Source organism: Myotis davidii, unplaced genomic scaffold, assembly GCF_000327345.1.
Source record: "Myotis davidii unplaced genomic scaffold, ASM32734v1 scaffold292, whole genome shotgun sequence".
NCBI classification, from domain to species: Eukaryota; Metazoa; Chordata; class Mammalia; order Chiroptera; family Vespertilionidae; genus Myotis; species Myotis davidii.
The window spans coordinates 2,095,218-2,104,048 of NW_006285042.1; positions in this window are offsets into that span (position 1 = coordinate 2,095,218).

Here is an 8,831-nt window from a genome sequence, read left to right on the forward strand (position 1 = left end):
CGGCCTGCTGAAAGCAGGTATCTCGAGTTTGTTTAGCTTCTATAAGTGAAACTTTGTTGCTTTTGGAGCTTAGAGTCGGCAGCGATAGGCAGGGAACCTTGGCTTCCTCCATCACTGGAGCAAGCAAGCCTCCTGTTTGCTTCAGCTGCCTGGCTGCCGGCTGCCATCTTGGTTGGCAGTTAATTTGCATATCGCCCTGATTAGCCAATGGGAAGCATGTCGGAGATATGATTAATTACCATGTTTGTCTATTATTAGATAGGTCTAGAAGGCCCGTGCACAAAAATTTGTGCACTGGCAGGGAAGGGGGGTCCCTCAGCCCAACCTGTGCCTTCTCACGGATCACGCTGCTGCTAGCCCTGCCCGCCCAGCCTGCCCAAGACACCGCAGGCCTGGATCCCACGCTGGAGTGAGCAGCCACTCAGATCTGCTGCCGCTGGCCCTGCCCAAGACACAGCAGGCCCAGATCCCGTGCTGGGGCGGACAGCAGCTCGGATCATGCTGCCATTTGCTCTGCTGGCCCCACCTACCCCACCCAAGACACGGCAGGCCTGGATCCCCCACTGGGGCAGACAGCAGCTCGGATCACCCTGCTGCCCGCCCTGCCTGCCCCACCCAGATCCAGTGACAGATCTCCTGCGGGAGGGCCGGTTGGGGGTGTGACTGCTGGCTGACCGCTGCGGTGGCGCCCACCAGTGCCGGATTTCCCGCGGGAGGGCTGGTTGGAGGCGTGACTGCTGGCGGACTGCTGCGGTCACCCACCAGCCCCAATCTCCTGCGGGGGGCCGGTTCGGGGCTAGGTCGGTGGCGGATCACTGCGGTCACGCCCGCCAGCTCTGGGTCGGGTCGCACACGGGTCACCCGCCACCCGGGTCACAGATAGCAGGCCCGGATGGTGGCGGGGCAGGCAGTATGGCTCTGTCCAATCCTGCCTGCAGCATGCAAATTAGCAGCCATCTTTGTTGGTGGTTAACCGCCATCTTAGTTGGCAGTTAATTTGCATATCACCCTGATTAGCAAATGGGAAGGGTAGCAAAGTTATGGTTAATTACCATGTTTGTCTATTATTAAGATAGGATGCTTGTGTACCAAGAAATTCCAAAGGAATCAACTGATAAACTCTTGCAACTATTAAGAGAATTCTGTAAGGTGACTGGACAAAATATCAAAACACAAAATAGATTTCCTATAAATCAGTAAAAAATCAATTAGAAAAGTAAAACTATAGTGGATATTGACTCAGGAATTGAAAATAAATACAGAAGAATAGAGTATCCAGCAACAGACATATAAAAGTGAGAACATCCAACTGAAATACATGTCAAAGGTGACATTTCAAATGAACAGGAAAAGGACAGAAATTTCAAAAAATGTTATTGGGATAATTCAGAGAAGTAAGTTCCAGGTAGACTGAAGATGTATTTTTTTAAATTATAGAAGTATTAGAGGAGAGTATGCCAAAATGTCATTGGAAGCTTGGAAGTTGAGATTGCTTTCTTCAATAAGACCCTAAGAGCAAAACTCATAAAGGAAAAAATGAATAACTTCAACTATATCAAAATAACAATAGCATAACAATAATAGTAAATACTTCTGTTGACTAAAAGCAGAATGTTAACAAAGTTTAAAAGACAAATTACAGACTTAGAATATTCAGCATATGTATATCAAAGAATTAGTATTAAGAAAAAATATGAAATTCCTACAAACGAATAGAAAAAGATAACCCAACATAAAATGAGTTAAGGGTATGAATAAGCAATTAAGAAGAGGAAATATAATGGCTAAGAATTATATTAAAAGGCGTCCAAGAATTGCATAAAAATATGCCCAGCTTCATTAGTTGTTGACTTGTGTCCCCCAGTACCTCAGGATGTGACAGTTTTTGGAGAAAGGGCCTTTAAAGAGGTAATTACGCTCAAGTAGAGTCATTAGGATGTACCCTAATCCAATATGATTTGTGTCCTTGTAAGAGGCGTTTCACAAAGAGTAACACCAGGGATGCACTCACACAGAGGAAAGGCCATGTGAGGACATAGCTAGAAGACAGCCATCTGCAAGCCAAGGAGAGAGGCCTCAGAAGAAACCAAACCTTCAGACACCTTCATCTTGGACTTGTAGCCTCCAGAACTAGAGAAAATAAGCTTATATTATGGAAGCCATCCCACCTATGGTATTTTATTATGGCAGCCCTGGAAAACTAATACATTAGTAATCAGGGAAATTTAAACATTTTAAAAATGGGTTACTATTTTCACTCATCCAACTGGAAAAGTAATAACATATTTAATAAATAGCAAGCATCAGGGTGTGAAGGAGTACTAACTAGTGTTCTCTGCTGGTGGGAGTATAAACTGGTACAGACACTGTGCAGGGAGATTCGACAATATCTAAAATTAAAATGCACACATCTCATGATGTAGCAATTCAATGTCTCAGCATATCCTCTAGAACAGCAGTTCTCAACCTGTGGGTTGCAACCCCTTTGGCGGTTGAACAGCCCTTTCACAGGGGTCGCTTAACACCATCCTGCATATCAGATATTTACATTACAATTCATAACAGTAGCAACATTACAGTTATGAAATAGCATCGAAAACAATTTTATGGTTGGGTCACAACATGAGGAACTGTATTTAAAGGGCCAGAAGGTTGAGAACCACTGCAAAACACTTGCACATGGGCACAAGAAAGCATATACAATGAGGTCATTGTAGCATTTTGGTGGAATCTTGGAAACAGCTTGCATATCTTATGTAATAAAAGGGTAATATGCAGATTGACTGAATGGTGGAACGACTGGTCACTATGATGCGCACTGACCATCAGGGGGCAGACACTCAATCCAGGAGCTGCGCCCTGGTGGTCAGTGTGCTCCCACAGTGGGAGTGTGCTCTGCCAGAAGCCGGGCGAGCACAGCAGTGGTGGCAGGGGCCTCTTCTGCCTCCCAGGCAGGGCTAAGGAGCAGCGAGCAGGTGGGCGGTAAAGAGCGAGGGCTCCCGGACCATGAGAGGGATGTCCGACTGTGGCTTAAGCCTCCCCCTCCCCCGCCCCCGGGGAGCAGGCGGATATCCCCCAAGGAGTCCCAGACTGAGAGAGGGCACAGGCAGGGCTGAGGGGACCCTCCCCCCCCCACCACCGAGTGCACAAATGTTCGTGCATCAGGCCTTTAGTCTATGAATAAGATAATGGCTAAATATTAGCAAAAGGATTGTACGCTGTGGAATACCGTGTAGCAGTTAAAATTAAGCTAGAGCTACCTGGTACATATAGATCTGGACAGTATCCATATGGAATATGGATATGGAAAGTTTGTTGAGTGGGAAAACAAAATGATATTTTATGACAACTAGTTTATTAGTACATATAAGTATATGTGAAAGCAAATGAGACCATCTGGCAATAAATATACCAAATGGTTATAGGAGTTACTTTAGGGGAGGATGGCAGGATGGCTAAAGGAGAGTTCTACTATACCTCTACAGCTTCTTCATTCTTATAAGGAGTATGTCATAAGTTACAATTTTTATAAAGCTATTACTTAGTAATAATAGTTTAGTCAGCTTTGTGTTGTCTGTCACATCCTATATAATAAAAGCATAATATGCAAACCGACTGAATAGCCAAACAGTGGAATGACCAGCCGGACGACCATCTAGACGACTATCCGGAATCTCGTTATGACACCCACTGGTGCCAGACCAGCCAAGGTAGGTGCAATGTGATTGGTCGGGGACTCAGCCATTGCCCCGTGATCACTCCGCAGAGGGAGACCCAGACCACTGGCCAACAGGGTGATCAACTGGGGGGCTCCATGATTGCCCCAAAGAGGGAGGCCCAGGCCATCAACCAGCAGGCTAGGGTGGGTGAGCAGGGCCTCTTTCTGCGAGGGAAGCCCGGGTCCCAGGTGCCAGAGGGAAGCCGGTGCCAGCAGCTGGGGGAAGAAAAGCCTACTCTTGCACAAATTTTATGCATTGGGCCTCTAGTTTATTCCATAACAGAGGAATAGCTTGAGACTAGGAGTTGGCAAACTTTTTCTCTATAGGGCCAAATAGTTAATATTTTGTGTTTTGGTAGCTACACTGTCTCTTTTGCAGTTCTGCTGTTGTAAAGAAAAAGCAACTATAAATAATACATAATGAGTGAGCAATAAAACTTGATTTATAAAAACAGCTAGGCCCTAACCAGTTTGGCCCAGTGGATAGAGCATCAGCCTGCGTACTCAAGGGTCCCAGGTTCGATTCTGGTCAAGGGGCATGTACCTTGGTTGTGGGCACATCCCCAGTAGGAGGTGTGCAGGAGGCAGCTGATCAATGTTTCTCTCTCACCGATGTTTCTCTCTATCCCTCTCTCTTCCTCTCTGTAAAAAAATCAATAAAATATATTTAAAAAAAATAAAAACAGCTAGTGGACTGGATTTGGCCTGTGAGCCATAGTTGGCAACTCTTGATTTAGACTGTTTATTATATAACTAAAGTTTTCTCAAGTTATTTATTATATTTTAACTAGAGGCCCGATGCACGAAGATTCGTGCAAGAATAGGTCTTCCTTCCCCTGGCTGCTGGCACTAGCTTCCCTCGGGCACCTGAGACCTGGGCCTTCACTCTGGCTGCCACCTTCCAAATTCTTTCTGGCTGGAGCCGCCTCCCGCCTGCTCCGGCCAATTCCGTGGCCACTGCTCAGAGGCCGGCCCTTGGTGGCCGGCTGGGGCTTGCGGGAGGCTTGGCTTCCTTTGTCACTGGGGCGCTGAAGGAAGCCAAGCATCCTGCCCGAAGGAAGCCAAGCGTCTCGCCCACTCTGGCTGGCTCTATGGCTCCAGCCGGCACCGCCTTGTTTGTGGCTACAGGCATTGCCATCTTTGTCGTGGAATGATGGTTAGTTTGCATATTACCCTTTTATTAGTGTAGATACTTTTATTTATTTTATTTTTATCTTATATGTATTTATATCATTGTATTAGTACTTGCTATATAACTAAAACATTTTATTTTTTATAAAATATATTTTATTGATTTTTTACAGAGAGGAAGGGAGAGAGATAGAGAGTTAGAAACAGCGATGAGAGAGAAACATCGATCAGCTGCCTCCTGCACATCTCCCAGTGGAGATGTGCCCGCAACCCAGGTACATGCCCTTGACCGGAATCGAACCTGGGACCTTTCAGTCCGCAGGCCGACGCTCTATCCACTGAGCCAAACCGGTTTCGGCACTAAAACATTTTAAAAAGAAATGTTGGTGTATAGAAAAATTATCTTTCCTATTAACCAGCTAATTAAATAAGTACTAGCCTCTGAGGTCTTGCTTAGAATATATATATATTTAATTGATTTCAGAGAGGAAGAGAGAGGGAGAGAAACATCAATGATTGACTGGCTGTAGGGGGCTGAGCCCAAAATCCAGGCATGTGCCCTGACCAGGAAATGAACCGCGACTTCCTGTCTCATAAGTTGACAGATGCTCAACCACTGAGCCACCCTGGCTTGGCCTTGCTCAGAATATTTTAGACTCTGGTCATATCATTAGAGACCGAACGCCCACCCCAGTGGGCCCTCTTGTTGGTGACCATTGGCCTTCCCAACAGCAGAGGGCATGACTCTCCGTGTGGGAGGGGACAGTCCTGCCACAGCTGACCCACTAAGTCAAGGTCCAGTGACCTCAGAGGTGACTCCTCACCATCCAACGCAGAGATGACTGAAAGCAAGGCATCTGGGCACAGCCTGTCACAGGCTGGGCTGTGACGTGGGGAAAAGAAGGACTCAGGGGAGCTGAGCACAAGTAGGAGAGGCTCGTGTCAGTGGGACAAGGTAAAGGCACCTTCAAAGCTCTCTGGTCCAAACCCCCCGCCCCCGGATGCGGCAGAGTTTCTGAGGGTCCCCTCGCTGAGGTGTGAGGCCTGCGACTGCCACGCTGCCATAATTCAGCCTTGGTTCCAGAACTGCCCACGAAAACCCAGAGGAGCCAGGGCTGTGGGGTTCCCAGCTCCAGTCTCAGCGGGTTCTCTGGGTCGGGAGATTCCAACTCCGCAACATCGAGGGGCTGACTTTGTGTGTGGCTCCCAGCAGCTCCTGCATGGAGGTGGCCACCGCAGGATCAGGGCGCCTTGTTAATGGGACTCAATAGTAAGTGACTGTCCTCATGGCTTCTTGCATCCTGTGGACAGCAGCAGGGCCACTGGGATGCTGGCCTCCAACAAGACACATTTGTGCCCCCACATTTCTTTTGCATGAAGGGGGTTGGGAGTGCGGTGCAGCAAAAGAGGAAGAAACAAAAACCATACCTGCTTGGTGGTAACTTCTTTGCTCTGACTTCTCCTTTGGGGTCCACTTCGAATAATCAGGAACAAAGGATCAGTCAGAACCTCAAGATCCCCATTAGCTTAGTCCTTTGCTTTTTGCAGGTGAGACTTCCCTGGCAGGGAGAGCCTGCGGCTCCGGCTCCGGCTCCGGTGAAGTCAGGCAGTCAAACCGCGTCCTCGCCCCAGTCACAGGCTGTATCCCCAGGATGTGAGCCAATCTCGTCTCTCACCTACATTTCAGTGCAGGTCAGATGTGGCTCCAAGTGGACCCCGTCTGGCACTCCTAGGTCCCAAGTCCAGCACTCCAACCAGCAAATGAATAGATTACCGTATTCACTCTCATTATGTGCCCGCACTTTTTTCTCTCCCGGGTCTTCACTGTGAAACACAGGAGAAGGGTGGGAACGTTGCTAGTATCTGTTTTATCTAATCAGTTCTGAGCAAATTTTGTGCTTCCAAGGGTCTCTTAACTTTGGCCACTGTGGCTGAGTTGTTTTAAACTTCGATCTCCTAGCCATTTTTCTCTTCCTTTAAGCCGCCTTCCCAGATAGTGTTATTGACCTGAAAGTGAGCAGAGTATTGGATTCTGCTGGTGCCAGTGGGGCCGCATGGGTATGAGAAAGACAGGCAAGGAGGAAAGAGAGAGTGAGGTGAGGGGACTGAGCGCAGTTCGCCTGTGGCTCTCCTGCAGGACAGCTGACAGCTGCCTGGCCAGGAGCATGGAGAGTGGATCCGGGGCAGCGTCTTAAGGTTCTTACCTCCTCCGAGTGCCAGCAGCACCCCCCGCCCCCGCACCCCTCCTCTCCCTACACACATACACACTCTTAGCCTGATCCGTCCTGCTCCCTGCCAGCTGATGATGGCCGTTTTACCTCCTGGGGAAAAGGATAGACAAAAGACAAAAACCGGTGGGTTTCCCAAAAATTATCAGAGCACCTTCCATGTGAAAATTTGGACTTCCTTACACTTATTTCCTGATTTAAATTGTTTTAATTTTGAATTATGTATTTTAATCCAGCCCTTCTGATGAGAAGAGCAGGACTACCAAGGTATGCTTTTTTTGTTTTGTTTTGCAGTTAAATTTCTTCTTTTCCACTCAATTTGCCCCTCCCTCGGGGTGGGGAAGATTTGAGTCTCTGAGACTCAAGTGGTCGGCAAACTCATTAGTCAACAGAGCCAAATATCAACAGTACTTCTTCAAAATAGACTCGCCCAGGCCGAAAAACGACTTCTGCACATGGGCCACGAAGTTTCAATCGCACTGTATGCGTGCCCGTGGTATTTTGTGGAAGAGCCACACTCAAGGGGCCAAAGAGCTGCATGTGGCTCGCGAGCCGCAGTTTGCCGACCACGGTCCTAGGGGGTCAGCGTTTCTCAAGTGGTCACTTGCTGGCCCTTCCCAACCGGAGGCAGGAAATTAGATGGCTGCACAGCTCACTGTCAGTGGCAGTGGCTGAGACCCCTGGTCACGGGCCGCCTTCTTTTCAGCAAGTTTCTGACTGTCCACAGGGGATTCTGCGAAGGCCGGGTGGCGCTGGGTTATAAATCCCCTTGGTGGGGAGATTGGTTTGGGCCTTGGGTAGAGAGGATCCAGAATAAGTGAAATATTGGACTTGGGTCCCAGTGGAAACAGCCTGTCGATGGTGCCCGGGGGCTATATGCTGGGGTTGGTGGCACCTCTGAGACCCCAAAGCTATGCCCAGAAGGCCATGACCACAGCCACAGGGGTTGGGAAGGCTGAAAAAGGTTAGAAACTCGCCCAAAAAACTTATTTCCAAGATTAAAAGTAGGCCTCTCTGGACCCGCAGAGGGTTTTTAGGGCAGGGAAAACACTCTTGTATGGTACTATAGTGGCAGCTTCATGTCGTTACACATTTATGTAAGCCCATGGAAGTTGCACCAAGAGTGAACTCTAATGCAGTGACGGCGAACCTTTTGAGCTCGGCGTGTCAGCATTTTGAAAAACCCTAACTTAACTCTGGTGCCGTGTCCCATGAAATTTTTTGATATTTGCAACCATAGTAAAACAAAGACTTATATTTTTGATATTTATTTTATAATTTAAATGCCATTTAACAAAGAAAAATCAACCAAAAAAACGAGTTCGCGTGTCACCTCTGACACCCGTGTCATAGGTTCGCCATCACTGCTCTAATGTAAACTATAGTCTTCAGGTCATTAGTATGTGTCAATGTGGGCTCATCAATTGTAACAGCTGCACCACTCTGGTGGGGTGTAGACAGTGAGGTGGCTGTGCGTGTGTGGGGGCAGGGAGTATACGGGGACTGTACCTTCCCCTCAATTTTGCTGTGAACCCAAGACTGCTTTAAAAAATATAAAATCTTAAAAATAGAAGTAGACCATTTTGTAGAGACAGGTATTTCTGTGTCCAGAAAAAAGGCAAGATCCCCGCTCAGGGAGGGCAGCTTGCCAGAGTCCTGGGGTCACGGATAAAACACACAGCTTTCGTCATCTCTCAAATCTCTCCTGGCTCACACGAGCCGAGCCTTATCTCTCTTATAAAAACGGTGAATTA